Source organism: Macaca mulatta, chromosome 9, assembly GCF_049350105.2.
Source record: "Macaca mulatta isolate MMU2019108-1 chromosome 9, T2T-MMU8v2.0, whole genome shotgun sequence".
Lineage (NCBI taxonomy): Eukaryota > Metazoa > Chordata > Mammalia > Primates > Cercopithecidae > Macaca > Macaca mulatta.
The window spans coordinates 110,382,138-110,399,377 of record NC_133414.1 but is presented as its reverse complement, the minus strand read 5'-3'; the positions used below and the strand labels follow the sequence as shown (position 1 = coordinate 110,399,377).

The 17,240-nt window shown below is 46.8% G+C and overlaps 1 long non-coding RNA gene across 2 annotated transcripts in view; it reads right to left on the bottom strand.

The window, feature by feature from the left end:
* The window catches only part of LOC114670018 (uncharacterized), a 54,514-nt gene that overhangs the window by 15,856 nt on the left and 21,418 nt on the right, over nt 1–17,240 (bottom strand). The window contains exon 2 of one of the 2 annotated variants that reach the window (XR_013398232.1): nt 13,123–13,445. The exons of the other annotated variant lie outside the window; for it this stretch is intronic. This is a non-coding gene — a long non-coding RNA (uncharacterized LOC114670018). Of the gene's footprint in view, nt 1–13,122; nt 13,446–17,240 lie in introns of those variants that run through there. 2 annotated transcript variants of the gene reach the window in all.

Sequence of the window (17,240 nt, the reverse complement as noted above, 5' to 3'; positions counted from 1 at the left end):
AGGATCCTGGGCTTTAGGTCTTCTCTTCTTTATGGAAGACAAATAAACGAGGAAAGAAAAGAGTTGGCCGGGCGCGGTGGCTCAAGCCTGTAATCCCAGCACTTTGGGAGGCCGAGGCGGGCGGATCACGAGGTCAGGAGATCGAGACCATCCTGGCTAACACGGTGAAACCCCGTCTCTACTAAAAATACAAAAAACTAGCCGGGCGCGGTGGCGGGCGCCTGTAGTCCCAGCTACTCGGGAGGCTGAGGCAGGAGAATGGCGTAAACCCGGGAGGCGGAGCTTGCAGTGAGCTGAGATCCGGCCACTTCACTCCAGCCTGGGTGACAGAGCAAGACTCCGTCTCAAAAAAAAAAATAAAAAAAATAGAAAAGAGTTACAGCCTCTCCATATGCTTGTCCGCACAAAAGTTCCCCTCTCAGATCAGAGGTCCTCTGGCAGCTGGTTTAAATGACGCTCCCCCAATCCTCCAACCTGATCAAAATCCTGAGGTGTCTTCTCTGCAGACTGCAGCAGCCCCTGCATTTTACAATCTGCCACAGATAGGATCTACCTTTCCTTTATGAATATCTTAAAATACTCCCTATCAGGTTCACACGGAGGTCTCTTACGTGGTCTGATTCACACATGAACGTCTTTGGTAACTGGGGCCTGCTGCTCACCTCGCCTCCCCATCCTGGGCTCAGACATTTCCCTTGATTGCCACCATCCCCTGGAATCTCTCCCTGGTTCTTATCACTGAGCCTCTGGAACTCGTCAAAGTTTAAAACCCTCCATACTTGATGCTTTCCTTCTTGGTTTGGAAAGACACAGAATGTTTTCTCATCCTTGCTGGAACAGAATTCCATAACTCGAGCCATCATATCTTTCACAACAGGACTTTCGCCTGAGCTCATACTCACGGGTTTGGCACATCCCCACAATCCACACCCTACAGCCACCAGCAAAACCCATTATCCTCGGCTTCCCTCCAGGGCTAGGCATATGGGACCCGTGGAGAGCCCTGCTCACACAGCGAGGTCTCCCTTCAGCAAGAGATTCCGCCTGCATAGCCTGCATGTGTCTTGCTGGGGGTGGGGCAGGGGTGGTGGAGCTGCCTGGGGCGGTGATGCACGAGGGCGTTACCAGGGGACTGTAGCTCTGAGGCAGTCTCCAGCAGAGCCAGGGTGAAGGCTGATGCTGTGAGTCTGCGAGACAGTAATGAACCTGGAGACCAGGGCAGCCGTGAAAGTGCAGCAGAGTCTGCAGCCAGCGCTCTGCAGTCATACCATAGAGCAGGGAAGGAAATGAAGTCTCCAAACAATACTAACCCCACCACAGCTATTCACCCCATCTCCTTTTTTACCTTCCTGGGTTTTTCTTCTTTCTTCTTTTTTTAAATCTTGAAATAATGATAGGTTCATAGGAAGTTGCCCAGTGGTTACGGGAATAACCATCACACAAAATCTGAGCCAGGAATTTGACACCAGGTCAGTGTGTGCGTAGCTCTATGCCATTTCCTCACATGCGTACATTTGTGTAATCATCACTGCACTCAAGATACAGAACTATCTCATCACTGCAAGGAATATCGTTATTCTTTTTATTGGATCCTAAATGTATTCCAGGTACCATGCTAAGCATGATTTTGTTTCTTCCTAAAACACCCTAGAAAATAGGGTCTCCAATTATCTTCATCTCACACATCAGAAGACTGAGGCTCAGGGTGGTCACATTTCTCACCACATTCTCATGGGTAGTAAGAGCAGAGGACTCAAGCTGCGTCTTGGTGTCTCCATCACACGGCCAAGCACCATGTACCTGCTCTGCACATGGGTCAGGAGGATGCTTTTAGTTTAGATCTGTCGGGTACCAAGCAGGACTGGACACCTCAAGAAGAATATCATCCTCACATCTGTCTTGTCTGATTTCATCAACAAACTGGTTCGTGTTAACAAACCTTTAGAGTGGAAAGGGGTTTGTGGCAGACAATAGAACAACAGCATCATTCAGGAGCATTGACCCTAAACAAGAGAATGAATTTATAAGGAACAAGATCAAGCAAGAGGAACGTTTTCTCCAGGATAGCAAAAAAGGGCAGGCTTAATCAGAGTTGTGAGTCACGAGCTGAAACAGCAGATGGGTGAGTGTAAGAGCCGTATAGCATGAGAGCTGGAAGGAAACCCAAGCACTCAGCAGGTGTGCTCTGGAAGGGGCTGCAGATACTCCTAGCTCCTGCAAGCCTCCATCCCCTTCCCACCACTACAGCAGTGACGCTGTTCAGAGCACACCCTTGGGGTACCTGCCTCAATTCCCAACTCCACTACTTCATTCTGAAGAAGAACCTTCCACTTGCAGTGGCACTGAGTTTCCAAGATATTAAAACTGGAGGCTGTGTTTCACACCTGCTAGTTCTAACCAGCCCAAACTGAAGGGGACAAGGAACTATGAGCCACCCCAGCGTGCTGACCTAAAGAAAGACTCTCCTGCAGAGTGAAAAGGGGGATTTGTCATTATGCATTATGGGCACTTAAGTATAGGCTTAAGATTCAAAGTATGAACCTAAGGATTCCATTCTACCCTACCCAGGCTCTATGCTCAATCTTTAATTAGCATAACCATAAGAAAACACCCGCCCCCCCTTCCCCCCTCCCTCCGTCCCTCCCTCCCTCCCTCCCTCCCTTCCTTCCTTCCTTCCTTCCTTCCTTCCTTCCTTTCTTCCTTCCTTCCTTTCTTCCTTCCTTCCTTTCTTCCTTCCTCTTTCTCTTTCTCTCTCTCCCTCCTTCCTTCCTCTCTCTCTCTCTTTCCTTCCTTCCTTCCTCTCTCTCTTTTTGTCTCTCTCTTTCTTTCTTTGACCAGGTTTCACTCACCCCGGCTGGAGTGCAGTAGTGCTATCATAGCTCACTGCAGCCTTGACCTCCTGGGCTCTAGCAATCCTCCCTCCTCAGCCTCCCAAGTAGCTGGGACCACAGGCATGAGCCACCACACATGCCTGGCTAATTTTTAAAATTTTTTCATAGAAATGGGGTTTCACCATATTACCCCGGCTTGTCTCAAACTCCTGGGCTCAAGCAATCCACTGGCCTTGGCCTCCCAAAGTGCTGGGATTACAGGTGTGAGCCTCTGTTCAGCCAAAACTTCCCTTTCTAGAACATGAGATCCCCTAGATTCTTTGTGGTCCTAGAGCTACTCTGTGAATGTTCCTTTGTGTGGGTTCTTTCGGAAGGCAAGCAGATGATCTCAGCTCTCTGTTGATCACTGTTGTGGTCTTGGTCTTTCCTTTAACAATTTCTTTCTCTCTGAATCAGGAACTCTCTTCAGAATACATGTGAGAGGATGGCATTTATAACCATGATAATCTCCAATATGTTTTCCTCCTTTCTCTTCTTCACAGAATGATTTCTTTACCTTAAAAACAAATTAATTATAACACATCACACCTGGTTATGACCCGAGGTTGAGAATCAGCCCTCATTGTTTTTTTCTGCAGGATGCAACATACATACTTTGTAGACAGAGTCTCGCTCTGTAGTCAGGCTGGAGTGCAGTGGCACGTTCTCGGCTCACTGCAACTTCCACCTCCCGGGTTCAAGCGATTCTCCTGCCTCAGCCTCCCCAGTAAGCTGGGATTACAGACGCCTGCCTCCATGCCTGGCTAATTTAGAGACGGGGTTTCACCATGTTGACCAGGATGGTCTCAATCTCTTGACCTTGTGATCCTCCCACCTCGGACTCCCAAAGTGCTAGGATTACAGGCATGAGCCACCGTGCCCAGCTGTAACATATTTTTTGAAAGTCAAATGCAAGTCTGTTTGGCCGGGTGCAGTGGCTCACACTTGTAATCCCAGCACTTCGGGAGGCCGAGGTGGGTGGGTCATTTGAAGTCAGGAGTTTGAGACCAGCCTGGCCAACATGGTGAAACCCGGCCTCTATTAAAAATATAAAAATTACCTGGGTGTGGTGACAGGTGCCTGTAGTCCCAGCTACTTGGGAGGCTGAGGTAGGAGAATCACTTGAACCCAGGAGGTAGAGGATTCAGTGAACTGAGATCACACCACTGCATTTCAGCCTCGGTGACAGAGTGAGACTCTGTCCCAAAAAAAAAATAAAAATAAAAAAAGTCAAATGCAAATCTGTTTGAGACTCTAGCAAGGACTGTGGTCAGGATCTCTGGTGCAGTCAGTGTAGCTGCTGGCAGAAAATCACTAATTTTGAAATGTCTCAAAGCGGTTTCCACTTGACGAGCAAGATAACTGCTGTTTAGTGAGATGGGCTTTTGGAAATGGCTTGATGTGGCCATTCACGCAGTCATAACTTATGCATAACTTTTCTCTTTTTTTTATGGCTGCAACATTTTATGGTTACATGTTAATCACATTTTCTACTTCCTTCTCCCCTAAGCTCAGCCCAGGCAGTGATGTTTAAGAGCCTCCTCTCAGCATGAAGTGAGGATGCCTGAGTTCTTAGTTGATGGCAGCTTGCAGACTTGGAAACGTTCCCTTCGGTTATCCTAGAGAATGTGGGCTTGTCTGAGGTCAGGATGCGGGAAGTGTCTGTGTTGGTCCGAGCTGCTGGGTCCCTGGGGAGCCATATTTCAACAGCAAGAAAAATGTATAGTTCTTGCTCTTAGTTTCAAGTCCAGATGTGCACACTCTGAGGAGGCAGCATGCTGAGAAGTGTTCGAGGTGAACATTCAGGGCAGCTGCTCTTCAGAAGCAAGGCTTGTAATGTGGCCCCAAGTACTCTCTCCTGCTGTTGGTCTGGAATCGACATTGCCGGTCCAGATGTTTTGAGATAAGCTGTAAATCTCTCCCTGCCTCTGATTTGATCTAATGAGAGGGCATGACTCATGGGACTAGTGGGCGGGATGACTCCTCGGTGGGGTACCTCCAGCCATCCTTCGGGGGTGGCCTCAGGGTGTGAGTTATGGCCCCAGGGGACTCATCATTACTTGAAAGTTTTGCACATGGAATTGTTACCTATGCAGATATCAGGAGGGCAGAAGAACTTAAATGTTCCAACAGACTGGTTGATTCTTTTAGCTGTGATCCCAACATTCTGTGGAGAAAAGCACAAGGAGCTCTGGGATGTGAACCCTGGAGACCCGGGAGAGGCTGGTATTGCTGAGAGACGAACCCAAAAGGTAACTGTTAAGTAAATGGGGACTTCAAGGCCACTGTCCAGAGGAGGCAGCCTCAAAGGGGGCAGACTGCTGTTGTTTTATCAAGTGATCACACCGATAAATGTTCCAGTCTCAAGATGTAGATACTTTCCTTTAGATCTAACTTTTTCTAAGTGTTTTACTGTGCCCCAGATACTGACATGCAGATTTTTCATTTGATCCTCATAATAGCCTTTTGCAATAGATGTTATGATCCACATTTTACCAATGACCACAATGAGGCTCATAGAGAAAAATAACTCACCCAAGGCCCCTCAGCTTGTAAGTGGCAGAATGAGCATCCAAATCATACTTCCTCCTTGAAAGTTCTTTACCAAGAGGGTGTCGTAGTCAGCTCAGGCTGTTATAACAAAATGCCACAGACCAGGCAGCTTAAACGACAGAAATTAATTTTCTCACAGTTCTGGGAGCTTGAAGTCCAAGATTTAGGTGTTGATCCATTTGGTTTTTAAGGAGGGCTCTCTCCCTGGCTTGTGGACAGTCGCCTGTCTTGCCATGCCCTCACATGGCCTTTTCTCTGTGGCAGAGAGAGAAGAGAGACAACAGAAGTGCATCCTGGTGTCTCTTCTTGCAAGGACACTAATCCTATCAAGTCAGGCCTGCACCCTTGTGACCTTGTTTAACCTTAATGACTTCCTTGGGGGCTAGGCCTATCTCAAAGTACAGCCACACTGAGGTTAGGGCTTCAGCATATTGTTGGAAACAATGAGTTCCTCTTCAAAGGTTCTGCTTGTCCTCTATTTTCAAAGCCTAACTTCCTTGCCACTAGTTACAGTAAACAACCTTCCAGCCATTCCCAATCTGTAACCCACGTCCGTTCCCAATCTGTAACCCACACCCATTCCCAGTCTGTAATACACATCCATTCCCAGTTTGTAACCCACATCTGTTCCCAATCTGTAACTCACATCCATTCCCAATCTGTAACCCACATCCGTTCCCAGTCTGTAACCCACATCTGTTCCCAATCTGTAACCCACACCCATTCCCAGTCTGTAACCCACATCCGTTCCCAGTCTGTAACCCACATCTGTTCCCAATCGGTAACCCACATCCATTCCCAATCTGTAACCCACACCCATTCCCAGTCTGTAACCCACATCTGTTCCCAATCTGTAACCCACATCCATTCCCAATCTGTAACCCACATCCGTTCCCAATCTGTAACCCACATCCGTTCCCAATCTGCAACAACCCATGTCTGGGATCCAATAAGGATCCTTATTTGGCATCCTTAGTTCTGAAACTTCTCTTCCCGCCGCTGTAGCCCCCACCCCTGCTCAATTTTGAAGTAGCCAGTCGGGATCAGCTTAGATTATGTGGTCCAACCTCAGCCAATGGGGACTGGACACAGTAGTAGGGACTGACTACATTAGGGATAAAAACCCCTTCCCTCCTTTGTTTGGTGTGCTCTTGCAGTGATCGGAAGAACAAGCAGCACCCTTCTGCAGAAGTAAATTTGCCTTGCTGAGATATCCTTTATTTGAGTGCTCATTTTCTTTGCAACTCTAAGCTCTTATTTCCAACAATGTGAATTTGGGGGTGTTGGGGGACACAAACATTCAGCCTGTAACAAGGGTCTACCAGTTCCTGTTCCACATGGTATGTGGAGGTCATGAACAAAGAACCTCCAGGGTCAGTTCAACATGGAGTAAACAGTGGTTTTCCTTACACCAAGAGAGAACACCTGGTGGAGGACAGGGCAATGGGAGCCGAGGCCATGTGTCCTGGTGAGTTGTTCTGAGATGGGTGTGGGTGGTGTCTGATGTTCTTTATCAAGGGGCTTAGGTTGAGGATGAAAAGGATTCTCAAGGAAGGGAAATGGCAGAGATCCCAGATCATTCTTCTCTTTTCCCTTCCCTTCCCTTTCCCCTTCTTTCCCTTTAATTAATTAATTAGTTAATTCATTAACTTATTTTGGACTTTGCCTCTGGAACCCTATAGATTAGAATAAATTGGGGCCATGGAGGCCCTATTATATCTCATTTAATAACATAGTTCCTCAGTTTACCTACAACATTAGTGCCACAAATTCATCCAGCCTCTTCTTGAATTTCTCCTCTGTCTAGAAAACCACCTCCTGAGTCAGCCCATTCTATTTTCAAGTGTATTTAACTGAAACAAACCCCATCTCTCTGTAGGTCCTGGTTCTACTTTCTGGGGCAGTACAAATGGAGTCAGCTTTTTAGAAGACAGAACAAATCTCTTCCTACTCAATATTTACAGATGCTTGTTTGTTTGTTTGTTTGTTTTGAGACAGAGTCTCACTCTGTCACCCAGGCTGGAGTGCAGTAGTGCAATCTCGGCTCACTGCAACCTCCTCCTCCTGGGTTCAAGCCACTGCACCCGGCAATATTCACGGATCTCTTATCTGATCTTCACACTCAGTGTTTCCTTCCATATTTCGATCTCCAAGATAACCTGGTTACTTTCTAAGATATATTTCATTTCTACACCAGCAGCAAATTCTCGTTAAAAAAGCTTGCAGGCTGTGCACAGTGGCTCATGCCTGTAATCTTAGCACTTTGGGAGGCCAAGGCGGGTGGATCACGAGGTCAAGAGATTGAAACCATCCTGGCCAACAGGGTGAAACCCCATCTCTACTAAAAATACAAAACTTAGCTGGGCATGGTGGAGCATGCCTGTAATCCCGGCTACTCGGGAGGCTGAGGTAGGACAATCACTTGGACCTGGGAGGCGGAGATTGTGGTGAACCAAGATTATGCCATTGCACTCCAGCCTGGGTGACAAGAGTGAGTTATACCTGATGTAAATGACGAGTTGATGGGTGCAGCACACCAACATGGCACAAGTATACATATGTAACAAACCTGCACGTTATGCACATGTACCCTACAACTTAAAGTATAATAATAATAAATTTAAAAAAAAATAAAAAAAAATAAAAAAAGAAAGAAAGAAAAAAAAAAGAAAGAAAAAAGAAAGCTTGCATTCCCTAGAATTAAGCCCATTTTAACTGTTCCCTACATTGCTTCCTTCCGAGCCATAAGGCTGCCATTCATCCCCTCACAAACCACTTAATGACATTTTCTTTGTTCCAATAGCCCCCAAGGCACAAGGAACATAGCTCCGAGCAGGATGGACAGACTTCCTGATTTCAGAGGGTTTACAGTCTAATGGGGGAGGCAGGGAAGACAGGCAAACAAAGAAGAATGTCAGGTAGGAAATGTCATGAAATAATAATGTTTCCTTTCACAATCAGACTACAGTTCTAACGCCTAGTGAGCACTTATTTTCAGCAAGGCACTTTGCTAATTATGGAATGAATAGTCTTGTATGCAAGTATAGCTTTCTAAAAAAAAAAAAAAAAAGTTCATAAGGCTTGTGTTCTCTGATCCTAGCAAGAACCTTGTAAAGTAAATAGGATAAGCACTATTCTGATTATTAAGCCCACTTTGCAAATGAGGAAACTGAGACTTATTTAGCAGCAATGCAGCCAGTGAGTGTGCAGGAACTCACAGCCTCTGACACCAGTCGCTCTCCACAGCGTCTCACAGCCACACACTGACGAGTTTGCTGATGACACCCTCGTTTCCCAAGCCAGCTCTGGTTTAGTCATTAGTAGTATTGTCTGCCGGTTTTTCTGGCAAATGTATGCATTCACACATTTATGTGATGACTTTGGTAGTTTGGAAAACAGATCTTGCATCTCAGGCTTTGTAGGGAGGACATTGATGCAGGGAGCCAGGAAAAGGCTAGCCAGCACCCAGAGGCCCTACTCTGGATGGGGGTAGCTTTCCACATCAGGAGTGCAGAGCGAGACATCTGGGGAAGTCAAGCGGTCCCTCAGTCAATAGCCAGGACTTGGGGTTGGGTCATAGCAACAGTTGAAGGAAACAAAAACGCTGGGTCAGCAGGTCCTGGGCCTTTGGGACAAGCAAAATGTGGCATCTCCCAACCACGGAGGAGGAGGCAGTGTTTGGAAGTCTGCTAAATGAGGGGCAAAAAATACTTCTGCCTCCATCACTCAGCACCTCCCCTGGCTGCTGTGCCCTTGAAGGACTCTCAGGCCTTCCTTCTTCCACTTGCTTAAGAAGGGACGATCCCAAAAATAATGCACCCGTCTTTCTTCGGGTTTCTCATTATTAGTCTTTTCTTGAATAACCTATTCAGGACATGTTTTATTCATCTCCTAATTGGTTCCTTAGTCACTCTGCTGTGGAACCTGTTCATGACATACCTGCATTGGACATACATCAATCCCTCGTGTTTGCAGGGACTGTTCAGTTACCTAGACCAGGGCCAAATAGGGGAGCCCCAGGATTTGACACTGAGATGGTTTGGGGCTCTGCCAAAGACATCAGGTAAGACAGAGGTGTAGTGGGAAGCAGGCTCTCTACAAGGAACCAAGTAGACTCAAAGGAGACTTTAACTTTGCAAGGGAAGGTAAGATGAAGCAGCATGACAGAGGGGAGCAGAGGCTTTTCAGCTTCTTCCCTCCCACCTTCACCAGCTGGATCTGGACCCTGCAGAAGGTCATCCTTTCCAAGTAGCCTGGTCCCAGGAGCAGATTCAAGGCTCAGCTGTGGTAATTATTATTATTAGGGCCTGGGGCCAACCGAATGAGCATCCTCACCGTGCACTCAATAGTTAGACCATATTGGTCTATAGTGAGCAGCATGAGTTGTCCTTAAAATGACATGTGGGGTGAAAGTAAAATGAAAACTGGGGAGTAAAAAGCAAAATAAAAATGTAAACTGGAGATCCAAGCCAGAGAACATGTGATTGATGGGGATGGCCTTTGATGTGTTCTTTCTTTTCTTTTCTTTTTTCCTTTTTTTTTTTTTTTTTTTTTTTGAGATGGAGTCTTGCTCTGTCACCCAGGCTGGAGTACAGTGGTGTGATCTCAGCTTACTGCATCCTCTGCCTCCCCATGTTCAAACAATTCTCCTACCTCAGCCTGCCAAGTAGCTGGGATTACAGGCATGCGACACCATGCCCATCTACTTTTTATATTTTAAGTAGAGACAGGGTTTCACCATGTTGGCCAGGCTGGTCTCGAACTCCTGACTTCAGGTGATCCTCCCGCCTCAGCCTCCCAAAGTGCTGGGATTATAGGTGTGAGCCACCATGCCCAGCCTGATGTGCTCTTTAATTAGCCCTGGGTGACTTTCATTAGCCCTCTGAGCCTATTTCCTTGTCTGTGACATGACAGGGATGAGCCAAGTGAACCCCAGGGTCCCATCAAGCTTGAAGACCCCAGGTTCCTGGGAATAAACCTTCAAGAGGAATGAGAAAGCAGAGGAAGACTTGCAAAAAATTATTTAAGGATAGGAGATGTTTCCAAATGTTGCAAATTTGCCTTCTACTTGCATTTACATTTCCCAGTTTACAGTGTTTTCACAAATACTAGTTCCCTCGTTAAATCCCCAGTGACTATGAGCCCCCTGGTCTTATGGAGACGGAGCTGATGTGGCTCCATGGAGTAAAGAGAGTTGTCTAAAGTGGCATCTAGCATGAGCGAGGATGCAAACCCAGGATGACCGGCTTGGCCGCCCTGGGCCACCACCTTGACCTTGAACCCATCATATCATCCCCCTTTGTTCTCTACTCCTTCACCTGCTCCCCATCTCATGGGCTCTCAGCCTCTTACCTTGACTCCTGCCTGCAGCATATATTCATCCCTGTCCGTGAGGGACTGGAATTGTTCTCCTTTTAACCTCTGTAGTCTCCCTTTCCCCACCACAGTCTGTGCTCAGCCTTAGGTCACCTTTGGTTGTTGACCCAGGTAATACTCAGCTCAGACCCTGAGACTTGGCCTGGTGCTGGCTGATGTGACCAGTATCCATGAGAAAGGATTTCAACAATCGCCGCACAGAAGAATTATGCACAGAAAGCAAGAGGGTCTTTCTGCCACGTCTCTGAACAGGAAAATCAATTCAACAAATATTTATTGGCACTTACTCTGTGCAAGGCGTAGCCTGTATATTAAAAAGAGAAATGGTATGGCCTTGAGGTGGTGGAGAAAATAAAAACATGGTTCAACCAATTTGTAAATGTCTGAGAGACTACAGGGAACAAGGTAGGCTCCATAAGGCGCTTGTCCAATCAAACTAATATCTCTATTTATTCCACAATAAGAATAATGACAGCTGGAAGGATATGTCATCCCTTTGGACAGGAGTATGACTTCTCTTCCAGAAGCCAGACAATGAGCTGCATCCAGAGGTGTTACTATGCCTGAGGGAGTGAGTGGGGGGACCAGAAAGCAGGCAGGGGAGGCAGGCACGGGTAGGCACCCATGGGACTTGACTTCTAGGTGAAGTGGCTTCTAGTGTTGAAGCCACAGGGGGAGGTTAGCTGGGAATGTTTGTGCTGATGGTTCCTCTTTGGCCACTGTTCCTGGAGTCTCCTCCTTCCAACTCTAGTGTCCAATTTGACTCCTTATAGATCTTGTGTGTTCTTTTTCCTTGCAGAAGAACTGCTGTCCATACCTTCAGGGCACATGAAACTACAAGATTAAGTCATGACTTGCAGGACTGTATTTGTCTGATGGAAATTGCAGGTGGCTGGCCGGGCGCAGTGGCTTACGCCTATAATCCCAGTACTTTGGGAGGCCAAGGCGGGCAGATCATGAGGTCGAGAGATCAAGACCATCTTGGCCAACATGGTGAAACCTCGTCTCTCCTAAAAATACAAAAATTAGTTGGGCATGGTGCTGGGCACCTGTAATCCCAGCTTATTCAGGAGGCTGAGGCGGTAGAATCACTTGAACTCAGGAGGCAGAGGTTGCAGTGAGTCGAAATTACACCACTGCACTCCAGCCTGGTGACAGAGTGAGACTCTGTCTCAAAAAAAAAAAAAAAGAAAAGAAAAGAAATTGCAGGTGGCTAAATGTTCTCACTTAAAAAAAAGAAACTGCGGCCGGGCACGGTGGCTCACGCCTGTAATCCCAGCACTTTGGGAGGCTGAGGTGGGCAGATCACAAGGTCAGGAGATCAAGACCATCCTGGCTAACATGGTGAAACCCCATCTCTACTAAAAATTCAAAAAATTAGCCGGGCGTGGTGGCGGGCACCTGTAGTCCCAGCTACTCGGGAGGCTGAGGCAGGAGAATGGCGTGAACCCGGGAGGCGGAGCTTGCAGTGAGCTGAGATCGCACCACTGCACTCCAGCCTGGGTGACAGAGCGAGACTCTGTCTCAAATACAAACAAACAACAACAAAAAAAAAAAACCCAGAAATTGCAGATGGCTGCATGTTCTCACTTATAAGTGGGCTAAGGAATGTGTACACATGGACATAGTAGAAAGACACTGGGGACTCAGAAGGGTGGGATGGTGGGAGGGGAATGAAGGATGAGAAATTACCTAATAGATACAGTGTACACACTATTAGGGTAATGGTTACACTACAAGCCCAGACTCCACCACCCCTCAATATATCAATATTATGAAACTACACTTGTAGTCCCTGAATCTATAAAAATAACAATTAAAAAAAAGAAAAAAGAAACTAGAAGTAGAAATGAAAGAAAGCCGTCAGGCTAAAAAAAGTATCTGCCAGGGCATCCTATGGAGTCACAGAACTGCAGGGACCCCAAGGGCAAGTGACCACTTCACAGCAATGGGCACCAGCCTCAGTCGGGACATCTGCCCTGGCCCTGGCACACTGCCTGTGCTGGCCCGCCAGCCCACCTTCGGGCAGCTCTGCTTATCAGCACACTCTTAATATTCAGTTTGATCACTTCCACTCGGTGATGGCAGCTTCTGTTCCTTAAGGCCATAATGAACAAGCATAATTCCTAGACTTTTTAGTGTTGGGGACCCTAATGGAAGATTAAGAGCTCCTGGAGTGCAGGAACCAAATTAAACGTTTGAGATTCTTTTAAAATTATGAAAGAAATACAAGCTCATGGTATAAAATTCAAACCACACAGAAGCAGGCATAGTGAAAACATTCTAGTCTCCCTTCGCCCCACCCCAGAGACACTCACTATTAACAGCTTCCAGACTTTTTATTATGCATTTATATTAATGCGAGCTGTGATTCAGTCCAATTTGCACTTTTAAAAAGCTCTCTCTGGCTCCAGGGTGGAGGACAGACTGGAAGAGCCAGGGGTAAGAACAGGAAGTCCACGTGGCCAAGATGAAAAATAACAGTGACCCAGACAAGGTGGCAGCAAAGGAGATAGAGCTGAGGGGGGAGATCTGATGTCTTTGGGGGCAGTAGAACCAGCACACAACCGCTGAGTGACTCACTGGGCCAGCATTCACGGTGATCTTCCTTCCCTTCTCTGCACTGCTCTTTTGTCCAAGTTCTCCCTGGCAACAGTCAGAGAAGCAGAAGGTTTTAAAAATAGACCCGAGCTTCCCCTCACCTGCCACCAAAACGCGGTCTCAGGATAGCAGAGCAAAAGACAGAGCAGAGAGCTGCCCCCTGCTAGAGGCAAAGGAGACATTTCCTTTTAAATCTCTATTTTTAAATTCTGAGCACTTACTAGAAAGTGACCCGCTAATGTACCTGGGTATTTATTTCTTGATGGTTTCCAGCCCATGAGTAGAATTTGGAGAGGCTGGGTATCTGGGAAAATAACTGGCTCGTACCACCTTCACAAGTGCCCCAGATTTATCCCTGGGATGTGAACCTATTTGCAGATTTCTTTTCTTTTCCGTCTTTCTTTTTTAGATGGCCTGAGCTGTTCCTATACATAGCCAGAGAAGAGGCTGACTGAAAATAGCTGCTTAAAGAAACAGCAATTTGGAATAAGCAAAAATAACTCTTTGTGGTAACTTGAGTGTCTCATTTTCAATATTGATTTCCGTGCCCTCTGGAGTGTGGTTTTCTGGAACTGCATGGGCAGGCAGGTGACGGCACCACCCTGTTTATTTCCTGATGCACACAACACACAGTGGCCCTCTGGTCATGTGTGCTTAAATACTGAAATAAACCCAGGGAGCAGACTTATTTTCATATGTGTGATTAAAACTGTGGGTACCACACTCACCTTGGCCCACAGATGTCTTACAAGGTATTTCAGGCCGCACAGAGCAGGCCATAGCACATCTTCTATGAATGTGATTCTTACCAGGTGTTACCTGAACTCCCTTCCCTTTTTTTCTTTTTTTTTTTTTTTGAGAGAGGGTCTCACTCTGTCACCCAGGCTGGAGTGCAGTGGCATAATCTCAGCTCACTGCAACCTCTGCCTCCTTGGTTCAAGCAATTCTCCTGCCTCAGCCTCCCGAGTAGCAGGGATTACAGGCGCCCACCACCATGCCCGACTAATTTCTGTATTTTTAGTAGAGACAGGGTTTCCCGGTGTTGGCCAGGCTGGTCTTGGACTCCTGACCTCAAGTGATCTGCCCGCTTTGGCTTCCCAAAGTGCTGGGATGATAGGCGTGAGCCACCATGCCCAGCCTGAACTCCCTTCCTTTTGCTTATGTGTTCACTGCCCAGGTGAATTTTGGAAATTAGTGGCATTACTTCAAAACAGAGTTTCACAACAAGGCCACACTTCAGACCTTTGAAGCCCTGGGGATGAAGTCTAGGCACATGCAATGTGAAAAAGTTGTGTCCAAGATTCTGGTGTGCACCCTGGTAAGTCCTGTGGCTTTTGAATCAGCAACACTTGCACATACTGGGACACAGGGAGCATCAGAGTGCTCAAAAGACAAGTGTTAGAAACCCCAGGCAGCTGCAAGAATATACTAGAAACCCCAACCAGGACCTTGGAGAAGTACCCCACTGGCCTGCATCTCTCATTTGGAAATACTTTATCCACCATGTGCAGAAAGAAAAAAAAACAAAAAACTGAAACTAAGTTGAGATTCATCCCAAGATGGATGAATTTCAAAATAATTATGCTGAGTAAAAGAAGCCAGACAAAAAATGAATCATATGGTATGCTTCCATTTATAAAAATGTTAGAAAATGCAAGCTAATCGATAGTGACAGAGAGCAGATCCATGTTTGCTGGGGGACAAGGGGAAGGGAGGGATGGATTGCAAAAGGGCAAAGGACACTTTTTAGGGTGATGGATCCAGTTCATTATCCTGATTGTGATGATGTTTCACAGGTGTGTACCTATGTCAAAACTCATCAGATTGTACACTTAAATGTGTGTAGTTTACTGTATGTCTGTTATATTACAACAAAGCCGGAACAAAGAAAAGCTACTCCAAAAGTGAGTTCGCTAGGCGGTGCTATTCCTGAGTCATAGGAAGGTCACTAGACTGTAAGAATAGTTCACCTTCAACACTATGCTAGGCCCGTGCTATGCCTTTACACGCATTATCTCATTTAATCCTGATGCAACCCTAGGAGGAAAGGGAGGTGTAGAGACAAGGAGTAGTTTGCTCAGATTCCCTCAGTGGGTCAGTGGAGCTGGAGTTGGATCCGTGACAAAATGACGCCACAGCCCAAGCTCTGAAATCCAAGGAAGCATTTTGTTCTGGCTGTACCACTAAATGGCCTTATGACTGAGCTGGGAGGGTCCTTAGGCAAATATCCTTTTGGGAACCTAGATAATCCCCAAGCAATATCTCTTTATAAGACTTTCTTTGGGGAAAAGTCACCAATCCCAAATTAGTCAAAGCTTGTAGGTCTTAAATAGAAAGCCAGCTAATGTCCCATAATTACAATGTATCATTTTGAATTTAGGAGTCACTGGAGGTTTGAAAGGTGCCTTGGGCTTTCAGCTGTATACTTTTTTTTTTTTTCCTGAGATGGAGTCTTGCTCTGTCGTCCTGGCTGGAGTGTAGTGGCATGATCTCAGCTCACCGCAACCTCCACCTCCCAGGTTTAAGCGATTCTCCTGCCTCAGCCTCTGAAGTAGCTGGGATTACAGGCACCTGCCACCACGCCCAGTTAATTTTTGTATTTTAAGTAGAGACGGGGTTTCATCATGTTGGCCAGGATGGTCTTGAACTCCTGACCTCGTGATCCGCCCACCTCAGGCTACCAAAGTGCTGGGATTACAGGCGTGAGCCACCACATCTGGCCTCAACTGTATACTTTTAAGGGATGGATGGGTTGCCTGCATCTGGGAAGCCAGCCCCTCAGTGCCTGGCCCCTCTCAGCAAGAGTCCCTGATGGCCCCCTACCTGGGGCAGCCAAGGTAATGAGCTACCCTACGAGGTCGGTGCCACTGATGCTGGCCCTCTGGGCCCCACAGACACAAGGACTGCTCCTTTCCCACTGGGGGAGAAAGTTTCAGGATCTTAGAGCCCTTCACGCCTTCTCCACATCCCGGTGCTCTCACCCGACCTGGAGGCGGAGCAGGTTTTCTTTCTCTCTTACTGAACCACAGGCTGGTTTGGCCACACCCGGTGGTAAGTCTCCAACTATTCTCCCACCCTCTGCTTTCCCCATGTAGTGGCAAAAGGACCTGCTGCGAATTCCCCTCTGAAATGAGCAAAGGATCCTTTCATCAGACTAAGGGCATTAACTTGAGCTTCAGTCATCCAGTTTCTTCAGATCTAATAAAAATAACAATTAATTAGTTAAATGACATTGGGCAAATCACCTAACTTCCAGTGCCTAATTTTCCTGGTCTGTAAAATGCGATAAAAATAGCAACTAACTCACATGGTTGTAGTAAGAACTGAATGAAACAATGTAAGCGAAGTGCTCAGAACAGAGCCTGGTGCATCAGACAGATCTGTGAGCTGTGGGGAGTTGTATTTTGCCATTCACAAGGTCCTTAGGTGTTTGTTTTACCTCCGTTTTATAGAAGAGGGACCTAACGTTTGGGAAAGTGTAAGTAACTTGCTTAAAGAGTACGGAGCTAGAACTTGAGCCAGGAATTGACTAGATAATGATGAAGTGTCCTCTTGATCCAGTACTCTGTAGTCTTTCTTCTTCCAGACATCAGTGATGATAACTTTGTAATCTCCTTCATAAAAGGTCGTCCAAATCCCTTTCAACTCTTGGATTTACAGGGAGGGATGAAGGAGGAGGGGAGTGGGCAAGGATGTGGGGAGGGGTGAGCAGGAGGCACTCCCAGGGGCACAGTGCCCCTTATTGGCAAGACCCCCAACCCTGAGCGGCCTCTCTAGTTAGCAGTCTTCTGCTCATCTGCAGTCCACTACTTCTAGAAAAGGGGTTAACTGTCACTTCCA